General features: G+C 44.0%; 1 protein-coding gene across 1 annotated transcript in view; it reads left to right on the forward strand.

Annotated features, from left to right (window-relative positions):
* LOC124555105 (AP-3 complex subunit mu-1) overlaps window positions 1-20,971 on the forward strand; it is a 163,734-nt gene that overhangs the window by 43,088 nt on the left and 99,675 nt on the right. The window lies entirely within an intron of this gene.

Raw genomic sequence — 20,971 nt, forward strand, 5'->3', positions numbered from 1 at the left:
GTTGGTTAATTATTGACATAAATTTACATCGGTCTTCTCAGAAGTTACAGAAATGAATCATAAGCTTCACAATGCTCTAGTAATCCTAAAATGCAAGTTGCTGTGACCAAAAAATTCACACATAGTGCATTTTTCGGTTGTAGGGCTATAATGTTGACATTTCTCTGTGACCTGTTTTTGTGTGTTGGAGCACACGTTTTCTCAAGGTGGAGGATGAATAAACTAGAATACAAATCTTTTGTTTGCATTAGATGATCACTGCACATTTTTCAGTGGAATCATGGACTGCAAAAATCAAACTTTTTTCCAAATATCACTCTTCTTCTTACGGAGCACATTTGCACTTATATACAATGCATCACATAATTTTCGTCCTACGCCTTCCACAGTCTCTCAAAATGCAGATTTGTTATAGGCAGTCTGATCCTGAGAGTCATCAGTGATTTACATCTTACCCGTGCTACTTGACAACAGCGAAATCAAACAATCAACTTCTGTACTGAGTCACAACTAGCCTCACAGTATTGCATGCTTCAGTGAGAGGGAACAATTCAACGAGTGGGAAGTGACTGCAGTCCTGCTGTTCTTGAACTCGTCAGTCGCAGAACTGTAGAGGTAAGGAAGGAAGCAAGCAAGCAAGCAAGCAAGCAAGCCAGTATAGCACTGACGGAAAAATGGCACCTCAATTTCTAACTTATGTGACCCTCGACATTAGACTTGTACTCTCTCCATTCCTGATCACTGAATTGTGTGGTGGGAACTCTCTGTACAATGTACATTCCAGTAACCCTCCTGGCCTTAACCTTAGTCAGTCATTGACCTTCACCAACCCATCCCCTTCCCTGTTCCCACTCCAGCGCTACACAGCTCTCCACTCCCCCAATGCACCCACAGATTTAGATGATCACACAATATGAAGGTGATTTTTTGGTGTGGAAGGGATGACAGCTGTCAAAGAGCAGGTGCTTTTGATGGTTAGTGGGTTCGGTGCAGACAGAAGTGTGGACAGAGCCATCAGAGAGGTGGAGGTTGAGGTCCAGAAAGGTGGCATGTTAGACTGAGGAGGAGGACCAGGTGATGTGAATGAGAGATGTGTTTAGGCTGTCTGGAAATGCGTACCAGGTGTCTTGGCCCTGTGTGCAGATCATGAAGATGCAATCAGTGAACCTGCACAAGGGGCTTGGGGTTCTGGGATGTTAGAAAGTTTTCCTCTAGATGGCTCATAAACAGATTGGCATAGTAAGGTGTGCTGCGGATGGAGAAGTAGTTGTGTGAGGGTGTAACTTGATTAGATAAATAAGGAATGTATAGTGGCACAGCACTTCAGACACCAGTTGTAGCAAGGTGTCGGGAAGGCTGCAGCATAATTAGGATAAGAGTTGGAGGGATTGATGGATTGGTGACAAACTTCCATGATCGTAGTTTGCCCTCCTCGCATTGTCCTGTAGGCAGCAGTTCTCCAATCGGAACAGGCTGAAGGTCTAATCTGTTTGTGGTGTTTACTATTTCTAATATTTCTTAAAGACGATCCGTTCGGTCAGAATTTGGTGTACTGGGAGTTCAGGTGGGTTTGTGGTTGTGTACCTTAAATAGATGTAGGCTGCATAGACAAGGTGAAGTTACTTGGTGACATATTTTACTGTGATAACTTTATCTTTGCAAAAGCGGTTTGTCGTAGGTTTTCCAGGATATCCATCCCTAAAACTATGCTGACGCAATGCACATAATTCCCTCACTTCAATGTTAATTACAGGTGGAATCCTTTCTACAGTGTTATGTTTCCCTGTACCTTGCAGTACTTTGTCATGCAAATTGAGCCTCAGTGATATTGCACACAGTTTAACTGGTTTGTCTATTGCCCCATTGTGTCTTTAACCGTGTCATTATGTAACCTTTTACTAATACACAAAAACACAACAGCTGAATAAAATATGATGATGGGAGGAGCACACAAATCTAATTCTATATTAATACTTCTCATTTTATTCAATTTCTTCTCCAGTTTGGCTGCTCATCTTTAATACTTTCTACAAAACAAATTTCCAAATGACAATTGGGCCAGACTCCTTGTTCAGAATGTTACATTGCCCATACTAAGCGCAAAATAACATGTGATCCTTTCAAAATTCACTTTACACACCCTCAAATCATCATGTGAGTGTCTCATGACCTGCACATGCAAACCAGAATTGGAAATCTGGTAGGAGACTGACTCGTCATTGCAGGAAATAACCAGGAAGCAGTTTTTCCGCTCGCCCCACTGTTGTGCTGCTGCACGTTGCAGCTGTTGGTGTCCCAAATCCAGTCTACCCTTTCTGACTGTTACTGTCAGAAGCCACTTCTGTCAGCAGTTGTAGCTGGGTAGTATTTCTGATGACAGTTCTAGCAGGGTATCGGAATGGCTGGTGTAATCAGGTACCTCATTACTGACAGAGAAGGCATCGAGTGTTGCTTCACTGAGCAGTGCATTCATGGAGCCAGGTGTTTGTCTATGGCAATTCATAACACAACAGTTACAGTAATACATTTATTCTGAGTGATAAATACATCAGTTGTAGCGTTGCCAGGTGACTGTCAGTGCTCCCCAGGTGCCGGCTGATCTTGGTTGTGGAAAGATTCTCAGCTCAGCAAGTGGCTTCATGTAATGGCAACCGCATGGTCTCATCCTGTTGAGTGGGCAACAGCTGACTTGAGGTTATGTGGTCAGCATTCTGGCAATGTTATGCTGTATCTGCTCCCTGGACAGGCAGGCAGCAATCCATTATGACTGGATCAACAGAAATTGGTCATGCAGTGTAACTGAGTGACTCAGTGTGCAAAACATTTGAGCATGTAGAGTGGAACTGAGGGCCTCAGCATTGGTGGCAGAAACAGCAGTCTGGAGGGGAAAGCTTGCAATGATAGTGTGTGCCTGCAAGGTGGTGGCATCTTTGCAGCTAGACAGGCTCAGGTGTGAACCATGCACCTCTTTCCCTGACTGAAAGGCCACCAGTTTGACTTAGGGTGGCATCGGGCCTAGGTGCATCCAGTAGTCATGCAGTTAGTGAAGGCAGCATCTAGTAATAGCAACTAGGCGACTCATTTTGGATCGTCGATGGGGTGTGGAATGTCCCTCTTGTAGCTGGTGGCAGGCAATGGAAGATTCTGCATGGCTGAAATAAGGAGCATTTATGGCAGCTAAGTCTACCACAGTTTTACCAGCCCATCAGTGCTCCTCATGTAGAATGAGGAAATAGCCAGCTGCTAATCTTGGAATGGATTAAAATCCAGGTTGCAATGGCAGCAGCCTGCTTGCATACTTCTGCAGTGTCAAAGGTGCTGGCATCCTGGCAGTGATAGCTGGACTGTCAGTTTGCTTGTGGCATCTTACAAAAGCACAAATGCTAGCTTCTGCCCTCTACCCTTTACTAAGGATTCTTGTCAGCATATGGCAACATTTTGCTGCTGACCTGGCCACAGGTCTTCAACTGCTTAATGACTGAAACTGTGGTGCAATAGGAATGAGGGCTCCCAGGGGCTCACCACTCTGTGGTAAGTTTGTGCTTGGCTACCACAGGGTGTCCGCCTTTGCAGCACATTTTCCCTCCCATGCTGTATGTCTGTCCTCCTGGTGTTCTTTTTCCCATCCATTAGGAAACAAGTCTGGGATATTTTTAGGAATGTGTTCTGAAGTTTGAGTAGCCTGACATCAGAACACTCCCCCCCCCCCCCCCCCCCCCCCCCCAGGTTTTTTCATTTTTTCTTTCTTCATTCTCCATCTCCGATCCTTCCACCACTTTGGTGTTTGAGGTTCCTGTTTGTTTCTTCTTCCTCCCTGTGTGCTCCTGAAGGTTGGCCCATGGGTCTGACACGTAACAGGCAACTGTGTAACACGTAATTCCCAGCACCGGGGCGACAGGTAGGATTCACACAAACTCCCTTGTACAGGCCAGGCCCAGGGAGGCGTGATGGCCTCAGCTGTTACCTTCCCAAATTGCCAGTTGGTCCCTCCGTGAGAAGTTTAGGAGGTGTAACCTGAGATGTGAATAATCACCTAAGAGGGGGACCAGTTGGAAGGAGTGTGCAATCTGAGATGGTGGCAATCATGGCGGATTTTTTTTTTTTTTTTCATTGAGTCAATCACCATCACAGTCTACATCTACTAAATGTAAACGGAATGAGGCTGAAGATTCCACAGCTATTCTGCTCGTGTCGAGGCCTATCAAATGCTGAATTGTATTGTGGGGTGTTATTTACACTAGACTGCTCGGTGGTCTGACCGAGGGAGAACTCCAAACTTACTTCTTCGGTCAGGGCGTCACTGCGGTCCATCAGGTAATGAAAAAGGTTGATGCAACTGTAGTGCCTACACACACTCTTTCTCCCTCATTTGATAGAATAGTGCTTCCATCAGAGATTAAAGCAGGTTATGAAATCATCATGGTCCGACAATACATTCCAAACCTGATGCTCTGCTATCAGTGTCAATAATACAACCACACTTGAATGTCCTGTTGAAACACGGCTAGATATGTTACTTGTGGTAGAGATGCTCACGAGGGCAATTGCCCACCTCCTTCTCCCCACTGTATCAATCACAGTGATGACCATGCAGCCTCATCCCAAGAATGTCCCATGTATCTCGCTGAGTGGACCATCCAGGAGATCCAGGTGAAGGAAAAGTACCTTACCCCGTCACTCACAAGTTGTTGGCTAGTCAGAAGCCTTCTGTTTTACCGTCTGCCACTTACAGTACCGTTTTTGCTCCATCTCGCTCCATGAAGGACAAGGCCATGTACACCTGCAACCTGAAATTCAACGCTGCAGTTGCAAAATCACCCATTTTCATGGTCATATTCCTGTCTCCTCCTCCAGCTGTGCAACAAGCCACCAAATCTTTGCCTCTGGCAGTGAAATCACCCGCTACACAACCAGCAGGCTGGGAAGGACAGAAGGAATACTCCCGAGAAGACTTTTTACTTCCCTCCAGCCGGCAAAGGCTCCAAGAAATAAAACAAAGGCAAAATGTCTTCTCCTTCACTGACTCAAAGATCCTCTTCGACGGTGGTGGTGCGTGGCACCCTCACCTGGCCAACCTCCATATTGCTGCTGCGCACTGCCACCTGTTTATCCACCGAAATCCTCAGGACGAGATGGAACAGGATCCTCCAGCCTCTGTGTCCTGTAGCAGTGTCTTGGTAGCTGTCGAGGTGACAACCCTTCATTTTTTCTCCCTGCTCCCTTTTCCTCGTAATGACTCTCCTCCAATGGAACGTTCACAGCATTAGATCCAACAAGGAGGAATTACAGCTGCTCTTGGAATTTCATTGTCCATTTGCTTTCTGCCTCCAGAAAACAAAATTGCATCCTTGCGACTGCTTTGACCTATCTCATTTCTTTACAGTCCGCTTTGACCTCCCTCCCCCCCCCCCCCCCCCCTAGGGTGGCATGCCATCTCATGGGGGAGTCATGCTGCACATCTGGGATGATGATCATAGTCGATCCATCTCACTGAGCAAGCGGCTGCAAACTGTTGCAGTCTGCATTTTCCTTCCTCTCTTCATGTTTCTCTTTGCACTATCTACACTCTCCATCATTTGTTGACACCAGGTTAGACTTCCTCCCACTTACTGGGCAACTCCCTCACCCCTTTTTGCTGCTCGGCGACTTTAATACTCCTTTGGGGCTCTTCCAGAACATGTCCGAGGGGTGCCCTCTTGGCTGGCCTACTCAATCAACTCAACATCATCTGCTGTAACACTGGAGCATCGATGTTCCTTTCAGACTCCACAAACACCTGTTCCCATTTGGACCTCTCATACTGCACTGCCCAGCTGCATCATCTCGAGTGGTCCATTCTCTCTGACTCGTACTTGAGCGACCATTTCTCATGTGCCATCTGTTTGCTGACTCCTAACCCACCTACATGTAAACCTAATTGGCAGCTTTCTAAGGTCAACTGGAGGCTTTACTACTCCCTGGTGACCTTCAACAAGCAACTCTTCCCCGTTGTGATGACCAGGTTGAATACCTTACAAACATTATCCTTACTGCTGCAGAACATTCCGTTCCTTGCACTTCACCTCCACCTTTACTGTGCCATGTCCCAGTCCCTTGGTGGACTGAGGTGTGCCTTGACACAGTTCGCATGCAGAGCTTTACTCTCTGTGATTTTAACTTTCATCCTACAACTGCATTCATTATAAACAGTTGTGTGCGCAGTGTCATCACAGTCTTCATGATAGAAAAAACAGCTAGTTGGATTTCATTTACCGGTCCTTTTACCAGTTCCACTCCCTCTTCCATCATGTGGATCAACCTCTGACGGTCCTCTGGGCCAATGTCCAGTTTCCGGCCTGACTGTAGCGCACGATGCCATTGTGGACTCCATTGCTATCTCTAAAATCTTAGGTCACTATTTTTGCAGAGATTTTGAGCTCCACCCACTATCACCCTGCCTTCCTCCATCGGAAACGAATGTATCAATTGCGATTGAAAATGTAGAAAACAGACTTTCTTACTGTTGCTAAATATTTCCATTTGAAGGGTTGGACTGCTTCACAAATCGAAACAGAATTGGATGAAGTTCATATGGGATCTGCACCATCATTGAAAACCATTTACTTTGGGATTAATGAACATAAACATGGGTGGACAAGGACCAACAATAAACCATGCAAAACAGTACTTTTTCACTATGATAATGCACACACATCAGTAATAACAGTAAAAAGTGCATGCATTGGGCTTTGAATTGGTTCCTCACCGACCCAGTTCACCAGACATAACCCGAAGTGACTTCTTCCTGTTCCCCAACTTGAAACTTTATGGTTGTAGGCAGTGAGTATTTTGCAGAGTTTGATAGAACGTATTTTTCTGGTGGGATGACACAGCTGGTGAATCACTAGATCAAATGTGTGTCCTTCAAAGGAGACTGTTGAGGAGTGGGGTGGGTTGCTTATGAAACAAACATTTTTCCCTTGCTTTCTTACCAAACTTATCAAACCTCTGTCATACATCTCTGAGGTACTAAGTTTCACTTGATCACCGATCACAAGCCCCCTTATTTTGCTGTTTGGCCTCCACTTGAAGCTTCCCGATAAAAAAATGCAGCAGCTGCAACAGTGGGCATTGTTCCTAAAGCTGTGTACACACTGCACTTGAAACATGTCAAAACATGTTTCTGGCTACTGCATCTGTACACTGTTCAGAAATATGTTTCAAAGTGTGGAAACAGCTATCTGTAGCAGTGTTGTTACAGATAAAAGGAAACTATGTTTGAGGCCAGCTACCATGTCACTGCTGCACGGTGCTAGTGTACCTATTATGCCATGTTCATTGTCTGTTTTATAGAGTTGTTAGGTGTTGTGTTTCCACTTGCTGTATTGAGTTTTTTTCAAAGAATGAATGAGGCTTGTGGAATGTACGAAGTAAGCAGTTGAAGAAGAGCAATAAAAAACAATGGGCTCTGCAGAGAACTACTGCTGCAATAAATTTCCTATGGTTGTTAAAAAAAAAGGCCATAGACGTAAATTAAAGGAAACTTATTGTGTATACGGGTCACTGTTTTATTCGTGACAATGTCACAGCTTGTGGAACTACTGCTGCATTTGATATTGACACATTTGTAAGCAACCCCAAGACAGACTACATTGTTCAGGAAGTAATTTTCGATGATTTGTGTGAAATCATACCAAATGAACAAAAATTTGATAATATTCAAATTTAATGATCATTTTCATTTACTCATTTATTCTCGACCCTTTAGGACAGCTACCAGTTCTCCACAAACTTCAGTTATTATATGCCAGAAATTAATCAGTAGATGGCATTGGAGGGAAGTTATGAAAGCCAGACCCATCTTCCATATTCAACTCCTGTAGCAAGTTATTCCTGCTAATTGTTCTGTAGTATATTTTTGCCCACCAACAATATTTGATGCCTTTCATTTTGTTTGCATTAACCTTAGAGTATTAATAATGCAGCACCACATATCATTACAGTTTTCTTGTCTCTAGACATAATGTAGCAAACGATATGAAAAGAATATAACTATGTTACTGACAGTACAGATACACTACAAGAAATGTGTACATAGCTTAAGTAACTATACCTTCACTGAGGTGACAAAAGTCATGGGATAGCAATAATGCACATTTACAGATGATGGTAGTATTGCATACACAAGGCATAAAAGATTACTGCAGTGGCAGAGCTGTCATTTCAACTCAAGTGGTTCATGTGAAAAGGTTTCCGATGTAAGTGTGAGTTAACAGACTTCGAACGTGGAATAGTAGTTGGAGCTAGACGCATGGAACATTCCATTTCGAAAATCATTAGGGAATAAAGTATTCTGAGATCCACAGTGCCAAGAGTGTACCGAGAATACCAAATTTCTGGCATTACCTCTCACTATGGACAATGCAATGGCTCGCACCCTTCAATTAATGACCGAGAGAAGAACCATTTGTGTTGAGTTCTAAGTGCTAACAGACAAGTAGTACTGTGAAATAACTGCAGAAAACAATGTGGGATGTGCACTAAATGCGTCATTTAGGGCAGTGTAATTTTGCAGCAGACAACTAACGCGAGTGCCTTTGCTAACAGCACGACATCGCCTGCAGCATCTGTCCTGGGCTCGTGTGACCATATCCGTTGGACCCTGGACACCTGGAAATCCATGGCCTGGTCAGATGAGTCACAATTTCAGATGGTAAGAGCTGACGGTAGGGTTCAAGTGTGGCCCAGACCCCGTGAAGCGATGGATGCAAGATGTCACCAAGGCACGGTGTAAGCTGGTGGTGGCTCCATAATGTTTTGGGCTGTATATGTGGTATGTACTGGGTCCAGTGGTCTAACTGAACCGATCATAGACTGGAAATGTTTAGATTTAGCTGCTTGTAGAAAATTTAAAGCCATTCATGGACTTCATGTGCCCAAACAATGATGAAACTTTTATGGATGACAGTGCATCATGTCACTGGCCCACAATTGTTCGTGATTGGTTTGAAGAACATTCTAGACAGTTCAGTCCAATGATTTGGCCACCCAAATGTCCTGATATGAATCCCGTTGAACATTTATGGGACGTAATCAAGAGGTCAGTTTGTGCACAAAATCCTGCACCTGCAACAGTTTCACAATTATAGACGGCTATAGAGGCAGCATGGCTCAGTATTTTTGCAGGGGCCTTCCAACAACTTGAGTCCATACCTTATCAAATTGCTGCATTACACTGGGCAAAGGAGGTCCGACATGATGTTAGAAAGTATCTCAAGGCTTTTGTCACCTCAGTGCATGAGATCCAACAGCACACCGCACAGCACTCCAACATTGATGCACTTTCATGCTTGTCATGTGGCCCAGTTGCTGACTTCAATAGGTGTGAGGCACTGTGTTTCCAAACAAATATTTTTTAGTAATCTTTTCACTTCCTTTTGCAATTTGTTATACAGGTTTATTCCCTGGTATAAAATGCTGTTTTGAGTTTTTTGTTTGCTTTGCCTGGGTAAACGTAACTCCAAACTGGCTCTTGTTCCATGATTATGCATAGAGCTATTAGTGCAGTATATATCAATATTTTTCCTGATACCTGTATGATGCGCCACAAATTGGTATATGCACTATATTAGTGCAATAAGGATGCCCACTTTTATAAATAGCTCTTAACAATGAGCCTGGCTATTACTTCCATTTGGATTTTCTGCGGTTTAGTAACTGTGTCCATGTTTTGTGCCCGTGATCTTCAGAAAAAAAATCCCTTAGCTAAGAGTGTATGTAAGCATAGTATGTCACCACAAGACATTGGCTGCAACAAACTAATGCTAACACCCTAAGAGCATAATATACTGATGACATTCTTTTTGCCAGTATCTTTGTATGTTCACTTCATGTTAGCAGACAAACAATGTTAATCCCTAAAAACTTGATGTTTGCTACAAAGTCTATAGATTTATCATTATGCTTAAAGTGACAGCTGCTTCCTACCTCTATGTTGCCTTCAGGGGCTCAGCATTCTTTTGCTGGGTGAGAGCTTGGCGACCCCAGGGTTCCTGAGTTGGGGACTGGTAAGTATCGTGAGCTCTGGGCATGCTTCAGCGACCACCATGCAGTGCAGCAGTGGAACATTGAGTGTCAAAGGGAATGTGGATCTTGGCTTGACTCTCGGATCGCAAGGATTATAGAACAGTCATGATGAGGCAACCTTTGGGGAATTTGCTGTACATCAGTTGTATAAGGCTTACCCAGGCAAGCTCTGGGTGGACTTTCTTCCCTAGCTGCATGTTTTTACTCCCAATGATTTGGGTGGCTGTTGGGCAGAATGAACACCCACAATCCTAAGAGGCCTCATACAGCTAGTCCACCGGAGTCATCTCTATCAGTGGCACTACTCAAAGTAACACACCACATCCTGTGGTAGATAATGTTTTTGTTGTGATGAAACATTTGGACAGTTCTTGTAGAAAATTGTTACCATTCCGTACCCATAAAGCTCTCAATGGACTTGCAGGGCAGCTCAAGTCTATCAAGAGGCTGCAGAATGCTGCTCTCCTGCCTGAGGCTATGAAGGCTTCACAAGTACAGAAGCTGTTGAATGCCAAGCTACTTGGAGAATATCCCATCAACAGCAAACTGCACACTGTGTTAAGTACTGTTAAAGGCATTGTCACATGCTGGGACAGTATTGATATGGATACAAAACAACTGTTGGGAAGTAAAAGGGTGACTGAAGTCCCAAATGTTATGAAGAGGGTTGATGGTGAACTCCAAAAATCAGCTTCATTTATTCTGAGATTCAGTATGCTGAAGTTGCTAGAGTATATTGTAGGAGGAGTGCCAACACTTCAGTCATGCCACTGTTGTTTGTGGTGGTCAGGTTACATATGGAAGATTTGGCAGCGCGGCACATGAACAAGGTTTTCAATGCACCGGCCCACCAAGGTGTGTTAATTGCTCCCAGGCCCATCCAGTTTAGAACAGGGACCGTCCTGTCTTCACTGAAGAAAAGAAGATTCAGGGAATTAGTCACCCGATGTCTCTCATACTCTGATGCGAAGAAGGAATTTAAAGCCACTCAGCCGCAAAGTTTTGTCAAGTCTTTTGCCTCAGCATTGAAACAGCCTGTATGAAAGGTTAGTGTTAGCACTCAGACTGACAGTTGAGGAGGGCACATCTACCTGCACCTGTAAATGCAGCTGCCACCATGCATTGCAGGTCCCACAGCCCAGTCCTTATATCACTGAAGCATTGAAAGTTGCCAAACATAATATTCAGTGTAGATAGCAAACCCTCATGGCAGACATTAGAAGACTGTTAAATCAGCCTTGCCACTATCCCAAAATCCAAGTTGGGGACAAAGGCCAAATGACCTTAGGGTTCCACTCAGAAGTCGTCGTACTGTGTGGCCTCTTTGCCGTCAGATGGATCTGACGAGGTTGATACCATCGCCAGTATGGACGTCGATTTTGCCTGAGGGAACAAGTGAGTCCCTCAAGTGGCACTTCCTGTCACCACCACCACCACCACCACCACCACCACCCCTCTGTTGTTGCCGTCTCACCACCATGGCAGAACAAGAAGGGAAAGACAGACTAAAACCTCACTGTTAAAATGGCTTCCATACTGCAATGAAACATTACTGGGTTCAGGTCACACGCAAAGAAACTGAAACTGCTAGCACAGGAATGTGCATGTGCTTGTGTTTACAGGAAATGCATTTTAAAGCGTCTGATGCCCCCTTCCTGAGAGGCTATATGTCGTATCTCAAGGATGGCCTGACTGGAGAAAGGGCAAAAGGATGCTTCCCCTAGCTACTGACCTGCAAGCGGTTGCAGTTCAAGTTCATGTATGTCAGAGGATCACTGTTTGCTCACTCTATTTACCTCCACAGAGTGCGATTGACTCTGCCACGTATTAACAGAACAACTCCCCCGACCATTTCTCCAACTGGGAGACTTCAGTGCCGATCACATATTGTGGGGGTTCGATCGCTGCCTGCCCTTAGGATTGGGGTTTGGAGAGCTTCCTGACTTCTCACGAGCTGTGCATTCCCAACACAGGCACTCCCACTCATTTTTGTGCAGCTACTGTATCACTTTCAGCCATCGACCTCTCTCTCTCTGCTCTCCAGCCCCTGCAGACTCAGTTCAGTGGAAGTCAGTGACGACTTTCATTCCAGTGACCACTTCCCACTGCATATTCATCTAGTGGCTAGAGCTCTCCCTGGAAGGACCCAGCCACGATGGATGATCTGCAGAGCCAACTGGGCAATGTTTGGTAAGTGGGCTGTGTTTGCCGTTCCAGGAGTGGGTGGACCACATCACACCAGAATCCACCATGCCAATGACCTGTCCATCCCAAAGTCCTCTCATCCTAGGAGGCCACCTGTGCCCTTGTGGGCTTAACAGTGCTTTTCAGTCATTCAGGTCAGGCATGCAGCTCTAACAGTTAAAGAGCCCCGCGATGGCAGAAAATCTCAGTCTTTTGATTAGCGAGGCTGAAGGCTTGATGCATCATCAAGGAGAGCAAAAAAAAAAAAAAAAAAGAGTCATGGCAAGTGTTCTTGGACTCTACAAACCATTCCACTTGTTTTTACTACAGTATGGGAAGCCATCAGGAGGATTTTTGGTAAAGGCAGTTGGTTATGTGTAGCAGCATTTTTGGGTCAGGGGTGTCTCCAAACACCACCTGGAGACATTGCACAGACAAAGGCAGAGCATTTTGCACTGACTGCTGCCACTGATAGCCAGGATCCAGCGTTTTGTCATTACTGTGCCACCATGGAAAGGAAAGAGTTAGACTTGAGGTCTAACAATTCTGAGTCCTATAACTGCCCTGTCTCCATGTGGGATCAGGATTCGGCACTGTCTGTCTCTCATGATACTGCGCCCAATCTTGACCAAATACAATACAGCATGCTGCTTAACTTGACACCAGTGTCCAACAAAATCCTCTTATGAAGTTTTAATCCAATGTGGCAGACAGGCAGCTTTCCCAATTCATAGAGGTATGCAATTTTGATCCCTCTTCTGAAACTGAGAAAGGACCGAACGTGTCCCAGTAGTTGCCAGAGTGAAGCTTTAACTAGGTGTATTGGAAAACACCATGGAGTGAATGGTTAACTGTCGTCTCGTCTGGATGTTTGAGGCAAGGTTTCTCCTATGTCGCTCTCATTGTGGATTCAGGAGATTTTGATCCACTGTTGACAATTTTACCTTGCCAGAGGCAGCTTTCCTATGTAAACAGCATTGTGTAGGTATATTTTTTTTATATCAGTAAGGTGTATGATACTACTTGGAGACACCTTGCTCTAGGGCAGCTCCACCTGTGGGACTTATGTGGCTATCTCCCCATCTTTATGTGGTCCTTTTTAATCAAAGCATTTTTTTTTCGGTACTGAGTTGGTGATGCTCTGTCAAATAGTTCAGAGCGGGAGAACGGTGTTCCTCTTTGTCATTGCAATAAGGAGTCCTGTTCAACGCTCCTTAGTTGTGGATGATTTTCTAGTTTTCTGCTCTTCCTCCAGTATTGCAACAGCACTCGTCAGTTGCAGCTTACATTGAAGAGACTGGAGGAGTGGGCTGCAAATACTGGTTTTATGTTTTCTGCAGAGAAGTGTTTGTGTGTAAATTTTAATCATTCTCGTATTTTTAATTTAGCTGAATTGCGAATGTGGAACACTGTTCTCCCTTTTTCCTGTTTTTGGGCCTCATTTTTTTACTCCAAGCTGTCTTGGTTACCACACCTGAAGGATCTGAAGGCAAGGCTCAGAAAGCATTGAACATTTTGAAGTGTCTTAGCCACAGGTCTTCGGGAGCGGGCAGGGCATGTCTGCTTCAGTTGTATAGGTATTTCGTTCAATCACAGCTGGACTATGGGTGCACAGTGTAAAAGTCGGCGTGGCCATCATACATGAAAATCATTGACGCTGTACACCATGAGGGGATCAGGCTGTCCATGAGCGTTTAAAGGACAAGCACTATACACATTGTTTGTGATGAGGCTGGTGAACCACCACATACCATCTGGTGGCAGCTTGTCATGATGTGTCAGGCATGTCAGCTCCTCGCTATTCCCACTTCCCCAGCATATCATGCCATTGCTTGTCCAGCTGTGGAACACCTCTTTATGATACGCCCGTAGGGAATGAGACCATTTGGGATCCGTGCAAAGTGTGTGCTGGAGTCCCTTGGTGTGGGGCATGTACAGGCTCAAATCCAGGGTTGTAACTGACAGCCATCCTGGTTGCTGTGCAGTTGGTGATTTTAGATTTAGTGCAATACAGGAGAGACTGCATTCCTGCTTCTGTTTTTAATGCAGTATTTTCCAACATTTTAAGTGAGCACCACAAGTATGTAGCTATCTTGACAGACGTGTATAAATAGGGGCACCCTGTTGGTTGCTCTGTTGTTTCCCTAGATCGTGTCCTTAAGATTCGGTTGGCTCCTGAATTCACTACCAGCAATCTTGAGGGTGCGGGAGTAGATGAGATGTGCCATACAGATTAGTTCTCTGTTCAGACCCCCCTGTGTGCCCTTCAGTCTCTGCAATGTTTGTATCCAGCTGATAAAGTACTTAAAGATATCCAGGATGCCCTCCTCTGGCTACAATGGCTAGGAAAGGAAGTATCCTTCTGCTGGCTGCCAGGGCACAATTGGTATTGCTAGGAACAAAAGGGCAGTAATAGCAACCAAGTAGGCATGCCTTGATCTTCAGTTAGTTCAGTGTGCCATCCCCTGCATGCTATAGTCTCACCGTTGACGTACAGCATCATGCTATGATTGGAAGATGTCTAACTGGAAGTGGCAGATGATAAGCTCCATCTCGTAGAGTCAGAATGCAGCAGTGGTGTACCTCCTTCCAGCCACTCAGATGGGGTGAGGTTCTCTCTTTACTCGTTTTCACATAGGCCACAACCTTATGATGCATGGCTTCTTGCTCCAGTGATAAGGCCCTCCAATGTGTGGTGCTTGTGGCATACAGATCATTGTGCAGCACATTTAATTAGACTATGTTTTATTTTCTGACCAGAGGGCGGCAGCAGAGTTGCTGACAGACCTACCATGTATATTAGATAACATTCACATGAATGTGGTGAGAGTTTTAAGGTTTTGTGGTATGTCCAACTTGTTTCCTAAAATGTTGGGGAGATGTTCTAGATGTGTTAGCAGGGTGGCTGCCTCGCCCGTGCTTTTTTGTAGGTGATCAGCCAGTCACATTTCCCTGTGTCTTTCTTTTAGATCTTCAATGGTTTTACATCTGTTTTAATCACAAGTGTAGGACATTTACCCTCTATCAGTTGTCTTCAATCATGTGAGATAGTGATTGTGTGGCTACATGTGAGTGAGATCAGAGTGAGTGAATGATTGTTAGACTTAATCCACATTTTTTGTTTTAAAGAGGGTAATAACTTCACTGTTGAGTGCCCATTAGCTCAAAAAAAAAAAAAAAAAAAAAAAAAAAAAAAACACCTACCTCTGTAATTTGATGTGCATACTGTGTTCATTTTGTGTTCCATGTTAATTTATTACATACTGAGCCATTGTAAACATCCTTGAGTATTTCATTTTCTTTCTCTAATAGGACTTCTGATGTTGTGTCAGTAACTATCATGTTGTTGTAATCAGCAGGTCTTAAGTCTGTCAGCATGGTTCACAAATTGTATATTACAACTGTAGTCCTCTAGTACAGAAGAATATTGAATGTTTATTTTAATACCATTGTCCTGCTGTCTGGAGACAAATATTACTTGTGCTCTATGGTAAGTGGAAGCCAGACACACAGTTTTATCGTCTTTCAAAAAAATACCCCAATTCTGGATGAGTGTATCCTATGGTGAAAGTCATCTCTTTTCATTTGCTTTGGAGCGTGAGAGGCCTGTTCAGAAAGTTTTTCTGTTTATCATCATTACACCATAAACCAAAATTTTCTCTTCTTTTACCCTCCATGTGTGAAATGTAAATAAAAAAGCTATCAAATACCAGCCTCCTGTTTTCACCACAAAACTTCTTTTAAAAACCTAAAACCACCCAAACTCACAACTTTGTTTCCTTCTCCAAAGCTTCACTTGCCCCTTAATAAAAATCAAAGGCTATAATTTAGCCTTGCAGGTCTGCAGTATGCTACATTTTGTAACCACATTGTACAGACGTCATGACATTGTATTGTTTCACATAGTTTCTTCCTTTGAAGAAAATAATTGAGTTACCTACTTTTCCTCCACGTTCTGCCAATTTTAGTCCCACACATACTTCTACTTCTGAGAGGATTTCATGTAAGCAGTCATTTATTCGCTGTTTTATCACATTTCTCTACAGTTACAGGTAAACTGATTTTGAGCTTCGTTGGTGCACATTAAATCAAAAACAGCTGAATGAAACTAATCTCCATGGCCATGTCTGTTATATGAATGTTTTCACCCACCCACTCAATCACTGACAGGGTTTAAGTGGTTTTCACTGGATTTAAGTGGTTTCACTCAGTGTGAGACACTGGATTGAAAGATTTCTCCATTGGTTGTGGCTGTTATATGAATGCTTTCACTCACCAGGTTTGAATAAGACAAAAGACTGACATAAGTCTCTGTCTGTTCCCACAGACTGGTTTGTCAAAAGAATGAATGAATAATTCAACCGATATGTAAGACTACAACCAAATGAGTCAACTGTTTTCCAACAGCTGAATGAATCTATTGTTTCCTTTTGGTTGTTCCTATCACTAATTGCTCAGCCAGCTGGCTGTGTTTGAACACTTGACAGCTTCCAGGATTGGCTGGACCACAGCACATGAGTGATGCATCGTGCTGCTGACTTATCCATCCCAAAGTCCTCAGTGCATCTTAGGAGGCAACCTGTACTTTGGTGGACCAATGAGTGCTGCTCAGCAACCTGGGACAAGTATGTGGCTCATCAATAGTTTAAATAATGCCCAACAGTGGACAACCTCACAGCCTTTTGAGTCCCGAGAGTCAAGGCTCAATATGTAATTAAGAAGAGCAAGAAAAGGTCATGGCAAGCGTTCCTAGACTCTGTTCACAATTCCATTTGTGTTAAAAAAGTAATGTAAGCAATCGGAAAGACTTTGGTAAACACAGTTGTTTATCAGCAGCAGCAGTACTGAAAGAGGGGTGTCTCCAAACACCTGGAGACATTGCTTAGACGAGGGTAGAGCATTTTGCAAATTTTGCAATGACGAATGTCACTGCAAGCCGAGGTCGGACTTTTTGCTACTACCATGCGACTGTAGATAGGGGCAAGTTGGACTTCAGATTCAACAATTCTGCCCTTTCTCCATGTGAGAGCTGGAATCAGCACTGGCTGAGACTCGTGATACTGCACCCAGTCACAAATCCAGGACAGCATGCTTTGACATTTGCTCACAGCTTCAAAAGAAATCCTCTTAGAATGTTTTAATTTGAAGTGGCACAGGTCACATCTCTAACTCATGCAGAAAGGCAGTTTTGATACCTCTCCTAAAACTAGGAAAGGACTGCACATGTCCCAGTAGTTATCAGAGTGTTGCCGTATGGAGTTCTATCAAAAAGATCCTGGAGTGAATGGTTAACAATTCTCAGGTCTGGTTGTTGGAGGCCATAGAAATCCTTAGCCACTCTCATTGTGGCTTCCAGAGATTTCGGTCCGCTGTCATCAACCTGACTCTGCTAGAGATGGCTGTTCAGTAGGCTTTCCTATGTAAACATCACTGTCTCGATACAGTTTTTGTCTTTAATAAGGAGTATGACATTACTTGAAGACAGTGTTCTAGAGGAACTGCACCAATGGGGCTTTCATGACCACCTCCCCATCTTCATAGAGTCTTTGCTGTCTTAAGTAGTTTTTTTAGGTTCCGAGTTAGTCATTGTTGGATCGTTTTGAGCAGGAGAATAATGTTCCTCAGTGTTTTAAGCGTTACCTTCTTTGCCATATCCATAAATAGTATAACATTTTTTGTAAGGAGCCTTCTAAAAGGCTTTCTTGCAGTTTTCTATTCCTCCTCCAGTGTTGCAACAGCGACTTGTCAGTTTCCAAGTGCAGAGACTAGAGGAGTGGGCTGCAAAGAGGGGTTTGCAGTTTTATGCAGGTAAGTGTGTGTGTGTGTGTGTGTGTGTGTGTGTGTGTGTTTGTGTCATTTTAACCATTCTTGCCATATTTTTTAATTAGCTGAGGGACACCTGTCTACTTTATAAAGACTAAGTGAGGTTTCTGGGCCTCATTTTCAACTCCAAATTGTCGTGGTTACCACACCTGAGAGACCTGAAATCCAGAACCCAGATGGCACTGAATACCATAAGGTGCTTAACCACAGGTCTTAGGGAGCAGACAAGGCATGTCTCCTCCAGTTTTATAGGGCTTTCATGTGTTCGCAGCTAGAGTGTAGGTCACAGTGTATGGATCAGCAAGGCCTTTTTATCTGAAGATCATTGATGCTATCTACCATGAGAGGATTAGGCTGGCTACGGGTGCTTATAGGACCAGCCACATAACCCCTCCTCCCCCCCACTGCCCCCAAGGGGGCTCACAGCTCTTTAGTGAGTTCATGCGTGGTGCACAAAGGACTCCAAGCTATTGTAGTCCTCTCTGAGGCAGGAGAACTGCCAATCTCCATCCAGCGGCATCTCCTCATGGTATGTTAGGCGCGTAAGTTCCTCACAGCACGGAATTTGCCTGCGTACCATACTGTAGCTCATCTGCATCTGGAATACCTTTTCTCCAATAGTCCATGAGTAACAAGGCCATTTGGGCTCAACAAGGCCATTTGGGCTCTGCATGCAGTGTGTGCTGGAGTCACTTGGTATGGAGCAAGTACACCCCCAGAATTGGGTTTTAGCTGCTTGCCGCCCTGGTTACTGCAGAGACCCAGAGTAATTTTAGATTTAGTGAAATAAAGAAGGGGTTTCACTCCTGCATATATTTTTAATACATTATTTTATGACATTTTATCTCAGCGCCAGAATTCTAAGCTATCTTTACAGGTGGGTCAAAACGGGAGATTCCCTTGATTGCTCTGTTGTTTTCCCTGCCCGTGTCCTCAATATCTGACTGCTTTGAGACTTTACTGTCTTTGCCGCAGAATTATATGCAATCTTGTACATCTACATCTGCATACATACTCCGCAATCCACCATACGGTGTGTCGCGGAGGGTACCTCGTACCACAACTAGCATCTTCTCTCCCTGTTCCACTCCCAAACAGAACGAGGGAAAAATGACTGCCTATATGCCTCTGTACGAGCCCTAATCCCTCTTAGCTTATCTTTGTGGTCTTTCCGCGAAATGTAAGTTGGCGGCAGTAAAATTGTATTGCAGTCAGCCTCAAACGCTGGTTCTCTAAATTTCCTCAGTAGCGATTCACGAAAAGAATGCCTCCTTTCCTCTAGAGACTCCCACCCGAGTTCCTGAAGCATTTCCGTAACACTCGCGTGATGATCAAACCTACCAGTAACAAATCTAGCAGCCCACCTCTGAATTGCTTCTATGTCCTCCCTCAACCTGACCTGTAGGGATCCCAAACACTCAAGCAGTACTCAAGGATAGGTCTTATTAGTGTTTTATAAGCAGTCTCCTTTACAGATGAACCACATCTTCCCAAAATTCTACCAATGAACCGAAGATGACTATCCGCCTTCCCCACAACTGCCATTACATGCTTGTCCCACTTCATATCGCTCTGCAATGTTATGCCCAAATATTTAATCGACGTGACTGTGTCAAGCGCTACACTACTAATGGAGTATTCAAACATTACAGGATTCTTTTTCCTATTCATCTGCATTAATTTATATTTAACTATATTTAGAGTTAGCTGCCATTCTTTACACCAATCACAAATCCTGTCCAAGTCATCTTGTATCCTTCTACAGTCACCCAACGACGGCACCTTCCCGTACACCACAGCATCATCACCAAACAGCCGCACATTCCTATCCACCCTATCCAAAAGATCATTTATGTAGATAGAAAACAACAGCAGACCTACCACACTTCCCTGGGGCACTCCAGATGATACCCTCACCTCCGATGAACACACACCGTCGAGGACAATGTACTGGGTTCTATTACTTAAGAAGTACTTAAGAAGTAGGTGCTGAAACAGGTGAGATGTGCTTAGATAATCTGAACACGCAATGAATTTAGCACTCGTGAGTGCCCCTCAGTCTCTACAACACTTGTACACAGCAGATTAAGTAGTCTAGAATATTCAGGACACTGTCCTCGAACTACAATGGGTAGGGAAGGTGGTCTCTCGCTTCTGGGTACCAGGGCACATGGGTGTTAAGGGCAACAAAAGGACAGATGTAGCATGCAAGGAGGCATCGAAATCCGCACTCAGTTCAGTATGTGCACTCATCTCACTGTTGAGGTACAGTCATTTATTGTTGAGAATATGAGTGTTTAGAAGTGAGAGATGATAAGTAGCTTTTATTAAAGTCTTTGGTGCAGCCGTGATGTACGTCCTTTTGGCCACGAAGATGGGATAAGATCCTCTTTACTTGTCTTCGCATTGGCTGCAGCCCTCTGAGCATGGCTTCTTGCTCTGATGAGAGGACTCTCCAGTTTGTGGCACTTAAGGTGTACAGATCACTGTGCTCCACATTTTACTAGACTGTGTTTTATTGTCAGACCAGAGAGCAGCAGTAGATTTTCACTCAGTACTAAGTGACTTTTAGATGAATATGGTTAAGAGTTTTAAGGTTTTATAATGTGTCCAACTCTTTTCCAAAAAATTCAAGGAGATATTCTTAACATGGGGTCAGGCTGACTGAGTCACCCATGTTTTAAGTCGTCAGCCAGTCACATTTCCCTGTGCCATTGGTTTAGCTCGTATGTCATTTTACTTGTTTTTTAATCCCAGTTATAGAACTTTCACTATTCCTCCTTTGTTTCATGGCATTTGAGGTAGAGTGACTGTGTGGGTCAATGTGAGTGAGATAGGAGTGAATGAGTGTCATTTTCTAGGTTTACTCCTCCCAGTATAACATTGTGAGTTCTTTTTA

Source organism: Schistocerca americana, chromosome X (assembly GCF_021461395.2).
Source record: "Schistocerca americana isolate TAMUIC-IGC-003095 chromosome X, iqSchAmer2.1, whole genome shotgun sequence".
Classification (NCBI taxonomy): domain Eukaryota; kingdom Metazoa; phylum Arthropoda; class Insecta; order Orthoptera; family Acrididae; genus Schistocerca; species Schistocerca americana.